Source organism: Lycium barbarum, chromosome 8, assembly GCF_019175385.1.
Source record: "Lycium barbarum isolate Lr01 chromosome 8, ASM1917538v2, whole genome shotgun sequence".
NCBI classification, from domain to species: domain Eukaryota; kingdom Viridiplantae; phylum Streptophyta; class Magnoliopsida; order Solanales; family Solanaceae; genus Lycium; species Lycium barbarum.
The window spans coordinates 111,883,829-111,902,462 of record NC_083344.1 but is presented as its reverse complement, the minus strand read 5'-3'; the positions used below and the strand labels follow the sequence as shown (position 1 = coordinate 111,902,462).

Genomic DNA, 18,634 nt, shown 5'->3' with positions numbered 1-18,634 from the left:
TGTATGTCACCCATACTGTGAGAGTATTTACGGTCACCGAAGCCCAAAGGCTGTGAATGCGTCATCAAAGCTGGGGGTAAAGGTCGTAAATCGGCCCATAGACGGGCAAAGGCACTAAGCCGGGCCCCACGCCACACTCTGCCATCTTCATAGTTGTCCTTCCATACCATTGGCTCTGATACCACTTTGTTGGGAAGAAACAAGCAATAACCAAATTGCACGACGAGATAACAGAGGAAGATATACCCAAGTCAAAGCTTCCCACACTATTTGAACCAAGAGAAGACAATAAACACTAGCACAAATAAAAATCCAGGCAGCAGCTATACCAACAATAAAATAGCAAAGCAAGCAAAGATAAATCGAATGGAAGAGACACCAAATTTACGTGGTAAAACTCTTTCAAGGTGAAGAGGAAACATCCACGGCTCCAGCTCACAAAAGCTCCACTATAATCAACAAGAGTTACAACAATGTTCTTCAAATGTCTACAACAACAAAGCCAAGCACGGAGCAACAATACATAAAAGATAGCACCAAAACTAGTGAAGAAAGGAGAGAAATCACCCCCCAAAAATGAGCTACTGTTCGTACTCGAAACTTGGAGCTACAAACTACAAAATCCGATCTTAACCGTTGAAATCGAAGAACCAGATGTTGAGAACTCCCAATTCAAATTTCAGCATAATCCAACGGTTAACGAATCGGAAAATGTAATTTAAAACGGACTACTGTAGCAGATAATTTCTGGACGAATATCTACTTTCTCTCTCACGTTTTTCTCTCTATATGGCTGCTATGAATTCACTCTTGTATTCTACAAATATGACCTAAATTGATCCTATATATAGAGGAATTTTTGGGCAAAATTTGCCTGGTCCAAATTGGATTGGGTTTTATTAATCCAATTCCGCATAGGAAGGGAAAACCCAAAAATCTAACAATTGTCCCCCTCCCGACTATGTGGAGGAAACCGCCATCCTGGCGATCAAGCAACACTCTAAATCTAGACTTGCAACCAAGCCCAAAACAACCTGAATGGATAACATCTTCACAACTGGAGAAAAGATTTCATCAAAATCAACTCCCTTCTTCTGATTAAAGCCCTTTGACAACCAATCTAGCTCTGTGCCGTGGAACTGGGTTACCATCTTCATGTTTCACCCTAAAAACCCACCTGTTTTTCAAAGCTTTTCTGTCTCTAGGAAGCTTAACCAGATCAAATGTATGATTGTCATGCAAGGATTTAATCTCATCTTGCAGAGCATCAAACCACCTTTCTTTTTCTTCTCTATCCATGGCCTCATCAAAACTTTCAGGTTCTCCCCCATCAATCAAGAGTACAAACTCATTGGGAGAATAACGAGATGAAGGTACTTTCTCTCTAATAGATCTTCTGAGAGAACTCTCTGGAGCATCAATAGCAGCTGGTTGCTGGCCAACCACATCATCTTCCACTGGCGCATCAACAACATCATGCTGGTCATTCTGAACATGATCACTATTTTCATTATCAACTTGATCTTTATTATTTTGAAGATTTTCTTCAGGTGCAATAGTCACAGGAATTGGATCAACATCAACTAAGCTCTCATTGCTCTGAGAATCAACCTTCTCAGTTTCGCCAAAATCTTCAATTGTCTGGTCTTCAAAGAACACAACATCACGGCTTCTAACAAGTTTCTTCTCAATTGGATCATAGAAACGATAGCCAAATTCGTCATGACCATAACCAATGAAGATACATTGCCTATTTTTAAGTTCCAGCTTTGACCTCTCATCCTTAGGAACATGCACAAAAGCCTTACACCCGAAGACTCTCAGATGAGCATAAGAGACATCCTTACGAAACCAAACTCTATTAGGGACATCACCATCCAAAGTAATAGTAGGAGATAAATTGATAACATAAGCAGCAGTATTAAGTGCTTCTGCCTAAAAAGAATCTGGCAGCTTAGCATATGAAAGCAAACATCTAACCCTCTCAACTAGAGTTCTGTTCATCCTCTCTGCTAAACCATTTAACTGAGGAGTCTTTGGAGGAGTTTTCTGATGCCGAATACCCTGCTGTCTACAATAATTATCAAAAGGACCAATGTATTCACCACCATTGTCTGAGCGGATGCATTTTAGTTTCTTCCTTGTCTGTCTCTCAACCAAGGCCTGAAAAGTCTTGAACACATCAAGTACTTGATCCTTGGACTTCAAAGTAAATACCCAGAGTTTGTGAGAATGATCATCAATAAAAGTCACAAAGTAAAGTGCACCACCGGCTTCTAACAAGTTTCTTCTCAATTAGATCATAGAAACGATAGCCAAATTCGTCATGACCATAACCAATGAAGATACATTGCCTAGTTTTAACTTCCAGATTTAACCTCTCATCCTTAGGAACATGCACACAAGCCTTACACCCGAAGACTCTCAGATAAGCATAAGAGACATCCTTACGAAACCAAACTCTATCAGGGACATCACCATCCAAAGAAACAGTAGGAGATAAATTTATAACATAAGCAGCAGTATTAAGTGCTTCTGCCCAAAAAGAATTTGGAAGCTTAGCATATGAAAACAAATATCTAACCCTCTCAACTAGAGTTCTGTTCATCCTCTCTGCTAAACCATTTAACTGAGGAGTCTTTGGAGGAGTTTTCTGATGCCGAATACCCTGCTGTCTACAATAATTATCAAAAGGACCAATTTATTCACTACCATTGTCTGAGCGGATGCATTTTAGTTTCTTCCCTGTCTGTCTCTCAACCAAGGCCTGAAAAATCTTGAACACATCAAGTACTTAATCCTTGGACTTCAAAGGAAATACCCAGAGTTTGTGAGAATGATCATCAATAAAAGTCACAAAGTAAAATGCACCACTACGAGAGCTTACTTTAAAAGAACCACACAAATTAGAATGTAGCAACTCCAGCAAATCAATCTTTCTTGAAGGCGAATGACTCTGAAAGGAAACTCTTTTCTGTTTCCCGGCTAAGCAATGAACACATCTCTTTAACTTTGCTTGTTTCACTCCAGAAAGCAAATTCTTCTTAGCCAAATTATCAATCCCCTTCTCGCTCATATGACTCAGCCTTTTATGCCAAAACTCTGATGAAGTATCATTCTCCACCAAATTTACTGAATCACCACAAATGGAGCCCTGAAATAAGTACAAGTCAGATATCTTGTTACCTCGAGCACCAATCATTGAACCTCTAAGAAGCTTCCACTGGCCACCACCAATGGTTTGATCATAACCATCATCATCAAGTTTTCCTACAGAAATTAAATTCAGACGAACATTTGGAGCATGCTTGACGTTGTTAAGAACCAACCTCGAACCATTCTTACTTTTCAAGAAAACTGTGCCAATGCCAAATACCTCAACCTCACTATCATTGCCCATTCGTAACATTCCAAAATTACCCGGAGTGTAAGAAGAAAATAATTCCTTCTTTGGCGTGACATGAGAAGTGGCACCTGAATCCACAAACCAGGTAGATAAATCATAAACAAGATTGATATCATTTTTACCACAAGCAACAAGAAGATCATTTTCAACAATAACAACAACACATTTTTCATTATCTCCATCTTTCTTTTGCTTTTTCTGGTCTCTCTTAAACTTGTAGCAATGTTTCTTGATGTACCCTTTCAAGTGACAATAGTCACATGTAAGATTCTTGTACCTGGAGGATCTTGACTTGCTTCTACTTTTACCTCTGTCATTCTGACCTCTGAAGTTACTTCTCCCCCTGTCTTCAGTATCCAAAACATCGGAGTGTGAAGTTGAAGAAGACGAAGCTTGAGATCTTCTTCTCATCTCTTCACTCAAAATACCACTCTTAGCATATTCCATAGTTACACCATCACTGGGAGCAGAATTAGTCAAAGAAACTCTTAGGGTTTCCCAAGAGTCTGGCAAAGTATTAAGAAGCCAAAGTCCCTGTATTTCTTCATCAAACTTGACACCCATTCCAGACAGCTGATCAAGGACACCCTGAAAATTATTGATATGATCAGAAATAGGGCTGTTTTCTTTGTATCTAATATTCATCAATTGTTTCAGTAGGAACAGCTTATTACTGCCAGTTTTCGAAGCATAAAGTGTCTCGAGCTTTTCCCACAAGCTTTTAGCATTTGTCTCATTCACAATATGATTTCGAACATTATCTTCAACCCATTGCCTAATATAGCCACAAACCTATAAGTGCTCAAATTTCCAATCCTCATCTTCAATAGACTCGGGTTTTTTAAAAGCAAACACATGTAAATGCAATTTCTTGACAAATAGAAGATCTTTATCTTGCTTTTCCAAATATGGTAATTACTGTCATTTAAATAAATTATCTTGCTCATATTTGCCTCCATCATTCAAATAGACAATTGACACAACCAAATACAACCACAAGCTCTGATACCAGTTGTTGGGTTAGAACGGTCCAAAGATACTCTTAACATGATGTGATATTGTCCACTTTGGGCTTGGGCCGCACGGTTTTCCCCAAAAGGCCTCACATCATTAAGAGTATCCAACACCTTATAAGTAGCTTTTTTTTCTTTTCAGCTACCAATGTGGTACTTTGTTCGCACACCCAACAGCTACAAGGGCTAGTCCCCATAAATCGTTGTGAATCTTTACTAATGGTTCGAGTTCCCTTTTATTCGACAATAGGAAAGGTAACTTACAACTTTTGCCCATTTGACAGCTAGTACAAACTGAATACTTTTTATTCTAACTTTTGTTATCTTATTCAAAAAAAACTAAGAATTCTAGAGTGTGGGTGTCTCAATCTCTGATGCCATATTGTATCTGAATTCGCCTCAATTTTTGTAGCTATCAAGACATCATATAAGTTTCTTCCCAAAGCTTACAGGCCACGTCGTTCATGCCCCCTGGCCAAAATTGTTCCTGTGCTCTTGTCATTAACAACAAAGCCCTCATCAGTAAACTTTAGCAAGCATGCATTATCCTTCACAAGTTTACTAACAGAAATAAAGTTCTTCTTGAGTTTAGGATATCTTTTAAGTGAAAGTTTTTCCTAATATGTTTCTCTCCTATGTGTGAAATCTGTAAGTTATCACCATTGCCTACCATAACAGAATCATCTCCTTTAAATTGAGAGGATTTTTCAAGATTACCTGCATATTGCACCATGTGATTGGTAACGCATGAATCCATGTAAAGTTTATCGTCCTTTTGATCACTAATCATTATTGAAGCACGTGCATGAGGAAATTCCTATTGTGATTGATAGGAGTAATCCCATCCGTAAAAACAAGAGAGTGTTATATGATTGTTCCTTCCACAAATCTGACACATATTAGATTTAGGACTCTCTTTTTGTTGATTTCCTACATTTTGAGTTGTAATATATTGTTTCTTATTATATAACAAGCCTCTTCTACCTTTTTGTTGTCCTCTTCCACGGTATTAATTTCCACGCCCTCGTCCCTGTGACTTTTGGGTCACGAAGGCCATGACTAGATAAAGCGAAGTTGGTGCTTCTTGCTCATCCCCATCTTCTCTCATTTCGTGCACCCTAAGAGTATTAACAAATTGATTAAATGTGGGATAAGGGGCCTTACTTAACATAACAGTTCGAAAGGTCTTATATTTGCTTCCAAGACCTCTAGAAAAATTAAAAACTTTGCTATCTTCATCTAAAGGTTTGTGCATAGCCATGAGGTTATCGCAAATTCCTTAAACTCCTCTATGTATTCATCTATGGATTTTGTTCCCAGCTTTACGGTCTGAAGCTGCTGCTTCAATTGAAACTCTTTATCCTTGCTTGGTTGCAAATAAGTATCTTCAAGACAAGCCCATATTAATTGTGTTGTAGTCTATCCTATGATGAGGAACATTGACTCTTCCATCATTGTTCTAGAAAGCCAACTCAGAACTAGAACATCATATTCTTCCTGAGCGGTGAATTTGGGGTTGGGAATTGGTTTGGCTTTCTCTTCCAATATGTTCTTGGATGGGGGTTCTCCTTTGATGATTTCATCAGTCTTCAAGGTTTGCATTAGTCGAAGGATTTGTGTCCTCCGAACTAAGTAATTCGATGGTTTCAACTTAATAGAACAAATTGCTATAAGTTGATAGAGTGAAGATGGTGAGAGGGCTAAGGCAGTATTTGAGGATGAGGCCATGTCTAGTGTCTAGAGTGGAATACCTTCAGGATTGTGTTAATTGAGCCTAGGCTTCTGATACCATGAAGAAGATAATAACACAAATACAGTAAAGTGTTTCAAGTTTGCTTGATAGATTTTATACTTTACATGACATGGGTATTATATAGGTGTTTAGCAAAAGAGTCTTCCATATACTTAGCCTTTACCTATGCAAGTTTATGTGTATAACAACTCTTTCAGTTAGTTACTATGTTGGCTAAGGTTACACCGCTGGATAGTATTCTATCCAGGTTGTGAGTGTCTATCAAAAGGATCAGTAATAAAACACATAAGTAGGTCTTTTTCTAAGGAGTGAAAAAGTGGGACACGTGTTAGTAGGTATATTTACTGCTGGACACGTGCTAACAAGTTTGTTTTACAACAAGGACAGCTAGCACAGTAAAAAAAAAAAAATGACCAAATTACCTATGCAATCTCCTTTGTACAATATCTATTACTTTTGATACAATAGAGAGTGCAGTGTTCGTACCAGGCTTGTTCACTTATAGATATTATAAAAGATCAAGGTGTGTTTAATCACCTTTCTCGTAGTGGCCATGTTGGTGGCCGGGGTGGTGGCCCTGCTATCGGAAGTCCTGTTACTCCTAATGTTGTTGAAGACCTTAATGATTCTGTTTTTGAAGTGGGCTTAATGTCCAAACTAATTAGGAAATCTAGCCTCTAAAAATTTGTCCAAAATAATTGAGATTTTAATCTATCAAGAAGGTAATTTTTTTTTTTTCAAATTTATCCTTGACACATTCTTTATTTAAATGAACAAATTTAATGTTTGTTATAGTTTCAAAGCCCCTCTTAATTAAGAATATTTTAGTCAATACACCTCTTTATTTTTAGAAGTGAATTCTTTAATTCATGTGTCTAAGTCTAAAATCTCAAATATTTTGAACGGGAGGAAGTGTGCAATAAGATAAGCTTATTGTAAACCCAAATAATTGATTCACCAGAAGAAAATCCATTCCCAACAAAGTTGCAGGGGGCTCAAGTCCCAAATAGGGTGCCCATACCACAACTCTGTCAAAGCTTAAAGGCTAATGTCAATGTTAATAGCAGTGTCTCTACATTGGCAAGGCTGCTATACTCCCTTATGATTTCACTAGGATCGCTAGCTTACTGATTGATTCAGTTCAGTTTTGATATCGGATGAAGTTATCAATTATTGATTCGTAAATATACTAAATCAATAAATTTAACTATCAGTTTTAACTTAAATCAAATATTGTCATTAATGATTCGATTATCCATTAATGGATAAACTTATTTAGGAGTGAGGCAGCCACTAGTGCCTTTTTGTTTTTTAAATTTCTTACGACAATTTTCCTTAAAAATGTTTAATAAATGAATTGATCAAGAAAAAATGGGTGCTTTGAGTTGATAAATTGAGAAAGAAACGGTCTACGCAAAAGGAATTAAAGACTTTTTTCGATTATCGGCCAATTTTAATAGATTTTACTGGGTTATTGGTTAATTAAAACGTTAACGAAACTCAAAAATGAGCTAATCGAATTGATAGACCCATACGACATAGGTGACTCAAAGGTGAGGCTAGTAAACCTTTGCTTTAGGGGCATCAAAATTTTGGGGTACAAAATTTTTTAATAGTGAAGTTTATGATATTATTTTCGTTTAGATAGTATTGAAGATTGTTATATAAAATAAAAAAATAAAAAATATTACAACTTTTATAATAATAAAAAAGCTACCTACATTTTAACAAAAATATTTTTGAGTTTCGAATTAAACTACTCAAATATTCATATTAATAAATAAAAAGTTTACAACAACATCCAAAGTATTGTATTCCAAACACATGGCTAACATCTTATTAACTTAAATTAATCCTTATTATTGCAAATAATAATATTGCTATGTAAAGTTAAAGATTTTAGGTCTTTCAAGAATACTATACTATACACTATGATAAAACAAAAAAAGGCAACAACAATGTTTTTTTTGGTGTGTGTATGTTTTTTTTTAATACGATCAAAAAAAATATTTTAAAATATTTGTCAAAATTTACATAGTTTGAATCTTGAAAAAAAAAACGAATTCAACAAAAACATCACGAAATAATGAAGATCTCGCCTGGATTTCAGAACAATTTACATATTTCTGAATATCGCGGAGTCTCACAACAACATGATAAACATATTTATAAATTTGAAGCCATTCATTAAAACAGTGTGACGAAGAAAATAAGCAATGTTTGCTAAAACAAAGAATACAATCAATACAAAACATTTTCTTGTCATTTCTTCTCATCTATGTGATAACCACACAAAGATTGCAGTAAATACAAAACATTTTCTTCTCATTTCTTCTCTCTTATGTGTAATAACCACACGATTAAAGAAAATGATAGCCATGTATATCATCATTTTGTGCTAGTTTTGTAATTGCATAGGTTTGTGATAACTACATCTATGCATCTTTTTTGAATTTTCAAACGTTCTCAGTTATTGGCAACAAATAGATACATAAATTCCTATCATATTCGGGTAGTATAAAAAATAAAAACTCTAAAATACAGCTTTACATGTAATTTGCATCATGAAAGAATTTTTTTAAAGTAACACAAATTATCTAACTATCCCCAAACAGATACGAATAAAAAGGGGTGAGACGAGATTAATTAGATTAGATTAGGAGAAGGGGCCCTAAGTTTTTACTCCTAAAGGATCAATTCCCATGGTGTCCAGAAAGACTTTTATAGTGAAGGTGCAATGATTAATCCGATAATTGTATATCATGTTCACTACTCTCATTACTAATTTGAGGTTGTTAATTTTAAAAGTGCATTCACTACTAAAAAATAGTCAATTTTCGACGGACTAAAAAGCGACGGACTCCGTCGCTCTATCCTTTTTTATTTTTTTCAATTATTTTTAATGAGAAAGCAACGGACTCCGTCGCTTATATTTGGCAGATTTTGTTTTTAATTCCGCGAAAAATAAGCGATGGAGTCCGTCGCTTTTTATAAAAAACAAAAGCAAAATGAAAAACCGACGGACTCCAACGGTTTTTCTAAAAAAACAATAAAAAAATTTAAATGATTTTATGTATATACTAATTTATTAAAATCTTTTTTTTTTTACTAAAAACCGAAAGAATCCGTTGGTTTTTTTTTTTGTAAAAGGGTCAAAATCTGGTCAACAAATTAAAAAAAAAAGCGACGGACGTCGTCGCTTTGTCCGTCGCTTTTTTTAATTTTCAGACCCAAAATGGGTCTTTCTTCACATTTCACCCATACAAATCCCTTACCCCAAAATTCACTCCCTCTGGCGATTTTCCCCTCCCCAACACCATCTCCATCGATTCCCTCCCTCCGGCAAAGTCTACTCCCACCCCGCCGCCCACTTGACCCTTTTTTAATGGGCCCCAAAAAGGTGTGTTTTTTTTCTTTTTTTTTAATTGTTTTGTGATTATTACATTGTATGTTTAGTATTAGTATATTTATGGTGTAGTTGTGGTGTTATTGATGTGTATTAGCTTGAATGTGACAAGAAATATACACTTTATTTGCCAAAATGGGTATGTTTAGAATTTAGGGTTTTTTTCTTTATTTTTTTTGGTTAATCTTAGTTTGTAGGTTGAATGTGTATGTAATTAGTTTATTTTATTCAATTTAGAAATTATATTGATGTGTTTGTATTTGAATTTGACAAAAAAAAAAGTATACTTTATTGGTCCAAATTGTGTAGGGATCCCTTTAGATTATTGTTTTGGTTGAAATTGGCTATATGTATGTTCAATATCAATATGAATGTATATTTCTCTAGCTTTGAATTATGATGTATATGATTTAGGTAGAAATTGTACACTTTATTTGTCAAAAATTATGTAGAGATGATTTATTTTATTTTGGTTGAAATAGACTTTATTTTATTGGTATTGGTTGTTATTTCTTAAGTTATTAGAATGCAATTTAGCTAACTTTATAATATAACCTAAATAATTTGTGGGAATTTTTGTAGATGGATCGTATGTGGATGTATAATAGGAATAATAGTGGTCGTGTTGGTGTGAATGATGAATTTGTTGAAGGTGTTAAAGGGTTTATTACTCATGCAATGTCACTTGATCTTTTTCAAAGTGAGGGGTTAATTAGGTGTCCTTGTTCGATTTGCAAGTGTATGAGGTTTAACAATACGGATACGGTTATGGTTCATTTATCTCGCAAAGGGTTTAAGGATAAATATTTAGTTTGGACTGATCATGGAGAGATTGATGGGGTCAATGGTATATATTATAATTTAGTTGTTGGTGAAAGTAGTAGGTCGCAGGAAAGCCGTCATGTCCAATATGATAGAGTTAATGATATGGTCAATGATGCTTTTGGGGTTTGAGCCTGAACAAAATTATGAGCAACGTCCCAATGAAGAAGTAATGCGCTTCTATCAAGAATTAGAAGAGGCTAGTCGTCCACGTTGGGTAGGGTGTGCGCATTCTAAGTTGTCCATTGCAGTTAGAATGATTAATATCAAAGCAAATTGGAGTGTTGCTGAAGCTGCTATGGACTCTATGATTAAGTTTGTGGGGGAACTAGTTAGCTCGAAATACGACATACCTAAAAATTACTACAGGCTAAGTGTCACGACCCAACTAGGGGCCGCGACGGGTACCCGATACTTGTACCGAGCACCCCTTATCTCGTATCGTACTTTTACTACTAGGTGGGCCGTATAGACTATACCGTATCTTTTTTTTTTCTGTTGCTTAACGCTAACATTAATGGCATAATTGTAGACATGGACTTATAAACTTTGCTAGCACATTATACAACGACAAGGACCACAAAAGTACAAAACATCTGACTGTACATATCTGTCTACGAGCCTCTAAACAAAGTACATCTACATATACAAGAAGGACCGGTTCTACCGTGCCCGAATATGTACACAAAAGTAGTACCAAGAAACTGAGGCTCCGGAACAACTGGAGCGCTGCCACAGTACTGCTGATGGAGCTTCTAAGAGTCAAATCTGTCTACCTGTTGACCTGCGCGACATGAAACGCAGCGTCCACAAGAAGGGACGTCAGTACGAGTAATGTACCGAGTATGTAAGGCATGAATAATAACATAGAAGAGATATAGCGCATGTCATGAAGTAGAAACACAACCTGTACATATAAGTGCACGTTGGCGGATACCATGCATGCTTAGCGCTGCGGAACGTGCAGCCCGATCCATATGTGCATATACTATAACGTATTGCTGCGGCACGTGCAGCCCGATCCATATACGTATAATACTTTGCTTTCTTGGAAAACATTTCTTTTCATATATATATAACATAGAACATATCATATTGCCGAGGCGTCGGCTCCGATCCATTTAACCATATATCCCGCGTCCGGGCATCCCGCGTCCGGGCATCCCGCGTCCGGGACGATATCATGTACCATACTCCAACTGATCAGGTGGCTATGCGTCTATAGCGCCTTCTCTTTCCCAATCTTCCCCATATACATGTACATATACTTATCGTTCGATAAACGAAACAATTAAGAAAATCCGGGAATAACGGGCCCACCTCGGGTCAAATGAGGTGGCGTACACGATTTACATACGTTACATTTCATGACGTCACTTGTGAGAGTTTTAAGGTAGTCGGGTCCTATTTGTGCAAGTTCTAGATGTTTAGGCAATTTTTCAACATTTCATACAATATTTAATTCAATTCTACTGAATGAAAAAGGGGAAACTTTGGGTGCGGATTTCGGAGAATAGAGTTGTCCCCGAGGCTCGTATCCAACTTATTACGTTTAAGACATGCCATAGAAGGAAGGGTGAATCCTTACATACCTTTTCCGATTCATACACGTCTCCAAAATCAAGTTTCAAGTTCGCCAAAATCTACAATTTGGTCACAATTACCAAATGTTAATTGTAAGGCTTTAAGATTTCAATCTTAACCAATACTTGTCTACAAAAATTTGGACAGCATCTCCCCTATAAATACACCATCCCCAAAATTCAACTTAGCCAATTTTTTTAATCAATATCAATCCGGGAATTCAACCCGGCCAAACTATCAACACAATGACAACAACCACGACTACAAAACACAATATAACACAACTAGTCTTCTTTCCAACATAATGCAATAGTTTTCATTCCAACTTCACATTTCCAAACCAATCTCAATGCTTTTACATTCATTACTAATCAAGATCATTACAATATAATTCGGAAGCATTTCATATCATTTCTACCAAATATTCACAAGATACACAAAATATACAAACTTTCCACCAAAACCATAATCCATCCAAAACTTCAAATCTTCAATCTACATATTCATAACATATTTCCATCTTCCAATTTCATCAACCATAATCATAATTTGCACCTTAATAATTTCATTTTCATAATTACATAAATCTACCATAAAATCACAAAACTTCTCATAACCACTTAACAACCAATCTTTCATGCCAATATGGACTATTATCCTTCCAAATTCACCAACTAACATAATAATTCACATTTAAAACTCCACTTCTATAATTACATAAAAACTTCATTAAAATCATATAATTTCCTATAACTATTCCCAATAATTTTCCATGCCAACTTGAACCATTTTCTTCCATTTCCAATATAAATTTCACCATAACCACAACTAGAATACAACATAAAATTCAACTCATATTATTTATACAACAATATACATATATGTCCACTTACATATATGCACACCCACTTTGTAAACTTCCATATTTCCATAAATTCTACTCATTTCTACATACTACAACATAAACCAAACTTCATAACATAATAAAAAGGGATTAATTCTTACCTTTTTCTACAATCTTCTTCACTTGACCAAGTTGTCAACTTGAAGAAACAAGTGCTCTTTCTTCCAAAATAATTACACCAAGTTGTAAAGGACCCTTTAATTGGTAGAAAATGATTTTTGAAAAAAAAAAAATTTTAGCTTGGCCGAAAATGGCCTTCTTATTCTTGCTCTTCTTTCTCTTGTTTCTCTCTTTCTCAATTGTCTTGAAACTTCTAAATGTTTCAAGACAATTTAATGATCCTTTATATTAATTATCACATGGGAAATTTATTAATTTTGTGGGCTTGGGCCATAAGATGGCCGGCCACCCCTCTCCTTTGGGCCTTAATTCGTTTTTTTATTTTTTTGGGCCAACTCGGTTAATCCCGAGTTGGGCCTAGCCCACTGACCTTTCGACCTTAAAACGTCCATATCTCCTTGTACCGATGTCACCTGGGAACCCACGACCTATGGTTGGAAAGCTAATTCAATTATCTACAACTTCTATTTCTTGGTATTTTCCAAATTCCAAACTTATAATACCGTTTTTGCCCCTAGAAGTCAGATCACCCGAAAACGTTTTCTTAAACATATTCGTTTGGAGGACTTCCACTTTGATTTGGCCCAAGGGTCCTTCTTGAGTTGTGTTTAACTTCACATATGTGATTCATATGACTTTTCAGATGTCCCAAAAAAATCTCGATGTGTGGGCCCCACCTCAGCAAATAATCTGACGTTCAAAAATACGGGATATAACACTAAGAGATTGGTTTCAAAGTTAGGATTGTCGTATAACAAGATTCATTGTTATTCGGAGGCTTTATGTCCAACGATTCTATAGTAACTGGGGTGCGATTCCATATGATGTTCGCCAGGCTATGTTAGCGAGTTTAATGTATGCAACTTAGTACAAATTTCGTAAATGTATTTTACTTTAAACTGTCAACTAACATTATCCATTTCGTGATTTGCAGACTTTGTGTACGTGGGATCCAGCAATTACAACAAGGATTTCTAAGCTCTTTGAGAAAAAGGCGAGTGCAAGATTGGCTGACTAGTTTGCAAGGACTAAGAAGTACAATAAGAAGCCACAATGGCTAACAGACAGCCAATGGGAAGAGCTAAAAGGTGTATTGGCGAACTTCTGAGTTTATCGCTAAATCTGAGCAGGCGAAGGCTGCCCATGTGTCCGCAAAAGGAGGATCTTTGCACACCATAGGTGCAAGAAGTCAGAGGCATGTCGCTAGGAAAATAGTAAGTAATTTTAAACTTTTAAGTTAATGTATTATCAATATGTTATTATTGTGTTTTTACTCTTTACTTTAACTTTATTTGTAGAAAGAGGAGACGGGCAAATTTCCGTTTCAGGTTGAGCTGTTTATGAAGATGCACAAAAAGAAGCATAAAGAGACGGGTGAGGAAGAGTGGATAGAGGATAGGGCTAGAGATTCAGTGGTAAGCGTTAATTCAATTATTTAAGTAATTACATAACTTTAATTATGATATATTCATTAAATACTAACTTTTATTTTTATCTATACAAGGTTATTTTGAACAAGAAAAGCAGCAGAACCTCCAATCTCAGCTTGAAGGCACTCCTAACGAGCTTCCAGATGAAATAGAGGTACAGTTATGGACTACTGCCATTGGGGTGGTATATAAGGGTAGAGCGTACAGTGTTGGGCCAAGAAACAACTTTGGCCACCTTCAGTCAGGACTGCGAGGTGAAGGGTCTTCTCAGCAGGGAGAAGGAATTGACGGTGTTCAATATGCAGCTATGGCGCAGCAAATTGAACAGCTTAACAAGAAATTGGCTGATAATGAAAGCCGTCATGCTAAGGAGACTAGTATGTTGCAAAAGAACCTCGAAGCTCTCCAGGCGCAAGTTATGAACTTCATTGCCTGTGGACAGCTTGGTGTGCCCCATTCTCCCCACCCAAACCAGCAAAATGATGAAGAGGAAGAAGATAAAGATGAAAAGTTGGAGGATGATGATGATGAGTATGTAGATATGACTCCTTGATCTTTATTTGTATTTTAGAGACTTTGTGACACTTTTACATTGTTTTAGTTGTAAACTTTGAATGATATGAAAAAATTGAACTTTGAAGGCCCTTTTTGATTGTTTTGATGGATTAGTTGGATAGTAGATGATGTTATGTTGATAATTAGGATGTTGTAGCTCATTTAGAATTGGCATTGGCAGCATTTAGTGCTGGTTGTTAGCTGGATCATGATTTTTTGGGTAAAAAACATGTTTGGATGCTGAAATTGCTGATTTCAGCATCTGGTTTTTTTTTTTCTTCAGAAAAGCAACAGAAAAAGCGACTGACTTCGTCGCTTCTCTGGAAAAATTAAAAAAAAATCCCAAAAAAGCGACTGATCCCAAAAACAATAATTAAAAAAGAGACGGAATCCGCCGCTTTTTGTATTTTTTATATTATATATTTATTAATATAATTCATTTAATTTTTAAAAATAATAATAATAATTAAATAATGTGACGGAGTCCGTCGCTTTTTTTTTTTTTTTTAATATTGGCAATGAATACCCCGTCACTTCAGTCCGTCGCTTTTTTCAAAACAACGAGCCAATAAGAGACTGAACGGAATCTGTCGCTTTTTCTTAATAAAGCGACAAATTCCGTCGCTTTTCAACTGTTTTTTTAGTAGTGATTGTAAATGTGTAGGTCCTAAGTTTCGTCCTATTATTTTAAAAAATAATAATAATTAAAAAATGCGACGGAGTCCGTTTTTTTTTTTTTTAAATATTGGCAACGGATTATTGAAGCGACGGGGTCCTCGCTTCAGTCCGTCGCTTTTTTCAAAGCAACGAGCCAATAAGCGACTGAACGGAATCTGTCACTTTTCCTTAATAAAGCGATGGATTCCGTCGCTTTTCAACTTTTTTTTTTTAGTAGTGATTGTAATTGTGTAGGTCCTAAGTTGCGTCCTAACTGCCTGCTCCAAGCTAATGCCCAGGAGGCATTGGTCTTTTCTATTTTAGATTGGTGTTATTAAATATATGGGAAAAAAATGAGCTTAGGCTATATTAGGCTATTTAAGCACACAACCAAATAAAGCATACAAGGTGATATTCATTAAAATTCAGATGGCCTATATCTAGAATCAAGACAGGCCCAGGCATTTGCTTCTGATTTCAAAAGGACAATTCGCACGACTTCCCTATTTTGGGGTAGTCTTTAATTTTTTCTCTCTCAAATTGCTAGTCTTTCATATTTTCTTTTAGCCTAAAAAACTGGCCGAAAATATCCCGAGGTTGGGTTCGAACCAGCTAAGTCAAAAAAAAAAAAAAAAAATCGTAGGGCAAAAGTTACGCATTAAGGCATAACTTAGGCAAAGATTTTTGCCTTATAAGGCATAACTACTGAGCTGGGTTCGAACCCAACCTCGATATATTTTCGGCCAGTTTTTAGGCTAAGTACAAAAATTAAAAACCAGCAAAGCAATTTGAGAGGAAAAATTAAAGACCAACAATTTGAGCAAAATTTAAAGACCAACGCCTTGAACAATCTGCGCAAAAAAAAAATGATTTCAAAATTCGGATGGTCATGTCCAGGCCCAGGGACTCATTTTATGTATGTTGTCCTTTTTTAATTTATAACAGACTTGATTTCATGAGGAGAAAGAAGTCATGGAGGTAAAAGTGAGAAAAATAAGTTTGTTTGGTGAAATGTACAAAAATATTCTTTATTTGATGAAGTGATAACGATAACTTAAACGGAAAAAAAATGAGGATAATAATAACCTACAAGTAAAATCCTTCATATATTTTTTCAATTATATTTGGTTAGTTCTGTTATCTCGCCTATCAATCGTGGTAGGCCATTAATTAATTACTTGAATTTTCACCTTGTTAATTGACTTCTCACGTTGTTGTTCCATTCTTCATTTTCCTTTCATCTGCCCCGTTTAAAAAAAAAAAAGTCGATTATCATGATCTTTATTCTAATTTTGATCCTTGTGCTAATTGCCTAATAATCCAATTATTTATTGAAGTTAAGTTACCTTTTTACTAAGAAATTCGTTTCCCATTTTCTACTAATCGCGAGTTTAACCATTCTGGAACACTAACATTGGCTATTTTCTTAATTACTTCTGTCTACACTGAACTTTTCTTTAGTCATTTAGCTTGTTTTCTAAAGAGCTTAAACTAAATAACAATATTTTATATTTATATTTCAGATTAAACTAATTGACAAAGAGATCCTATTCAATATTCAAACTAACGTACATATTTTTTTTCTCAATCAAGTCTAAGACGTTAAATCCGCACATTTTGAAATTATTAGAAAGTAAACGAAATTCTTCGGGGAAACGAAAGAGTAAACTAAGTCTTTCTTCGAAAAATATAGTCTACAAAGACCATGGGGTTGTTTGGTTAGCCGTTCGCGGACTAAATTATCCTCGGATTATAGTCCCAAAATTATAAGCTCAGACTAATTTATTCCACCTGTAGTTTAATGGGATATTCAGAATTAAATTTGAAACTAAATTTATATTTTGTTTGGTTAAAACTATAAATTATGTAATTCATATCTTCAACCAAACAAAATACTAAGCTAGTGTTTGGCCATAGATTTTTTATTAGATTTTGAAAATTTATCTTCAACTATATGATCGGCCATAAATTTTGGATGAGATTTTGAAAATTGGTCTTCAAAAAATCTTGAAGTTACTAGTTTTTGGTTCTTCCACAAACAAAACTTCAAAACTTTTTTAAATAAAATATATATCCAAACATAACTTCAAATTTTAAAAATCACAACTTGAAAAATTCAAATTTTTAAACTTCAACTTAAAATCTATGACCATATAGGAGCTATACGTAGTCCCTTAATTTTGTAATATCCACCTTATTCCGGCGACCAAACAACCCGACTTCTGAAAAGGATTTGAAGCTCGTGTGAGTCTTTTTTTTTTGTTAAATTATTAAAATGTTGATGTCAAAGTGGGACCCAATCTTCCACTTGAAGGACACGTAAGTCGTTGATTCGTCAGCGCGGAGTCTATCAGACGGCAATAACGAAGAGTCAAAAACTCATCACTAAGGGTCTGTTTGACTAATAATAATAAAAAAATACTACTAAAGGTACCGTCTTTTTTTAATTGTCAAAAAAAAAAAAAGGTACCGTCTTTTCTTTTTCTAAAGAATCAATACATACACTAGTACTAGTTGTACTCCAACTGTGCCAAAAACTTTGACTGAACTGCCCCCACATTCAAGGCCCCCTTTGTTGAATTTCGAGCCTCATTTATTTACTAATATAGTACGGGCAATTCGCAAGAATGGTCTTTAATTTTTATCCAACAAATTGGTGGTCTTTAATTTTTATCTTTCGTTTAATATCATGAGGTCTGGAGTTTGAATTTCGATTTTGTAAAAAAAACAAAAATCACAAAGCAGAGTTTTGTAACAAAGTTAAGTCTTCAAGCAGAATTTTAAATGCAAAATTCTACCTGTAGACAGATTTTTGCAAGCCAAAGTTAGGCCTCAGGCATAGTTTGACTGCAAACTTTATCTGCAGGCATAATTTTGCAAGTCAAAGCTAGGCCTCAGACATAGTTTACAAGCCATCAGGCATAGTTGCCTGCAAATTCTCTCTTAAGGCAGAGTTTGCCTTCAGGCATAAGACAAATTATGCC

The 18,634-nt window shown here is 35.4% G+C and overlaps 1 long non-coding RNA gene across 1 annotated transcript; it reads right to left on the bottom strand.

The window, feature by feature from the left end:
- Positions 1 to 10,807: 10,807 nt before the first annotated feature.
- On the bottom strand, positions 10,808 to 13,533 carry LOC132605278 (uncharacterized). The gene is made up of 3 exons (XR_009569127.1): positions 12,990 to 13,533; positions 11,993 to 12,043; positions 10,808 to 11,184 (listed from the first exon to the last, which is right to left on the bottom strand). It is a non-coding gene; the product is annotated as an uncharacterized LOC132605278 (long non-coding RNA).
- Between the last annotated feature and the right edge of the window lie 5,101 nt (positions 13,534 to 18,634).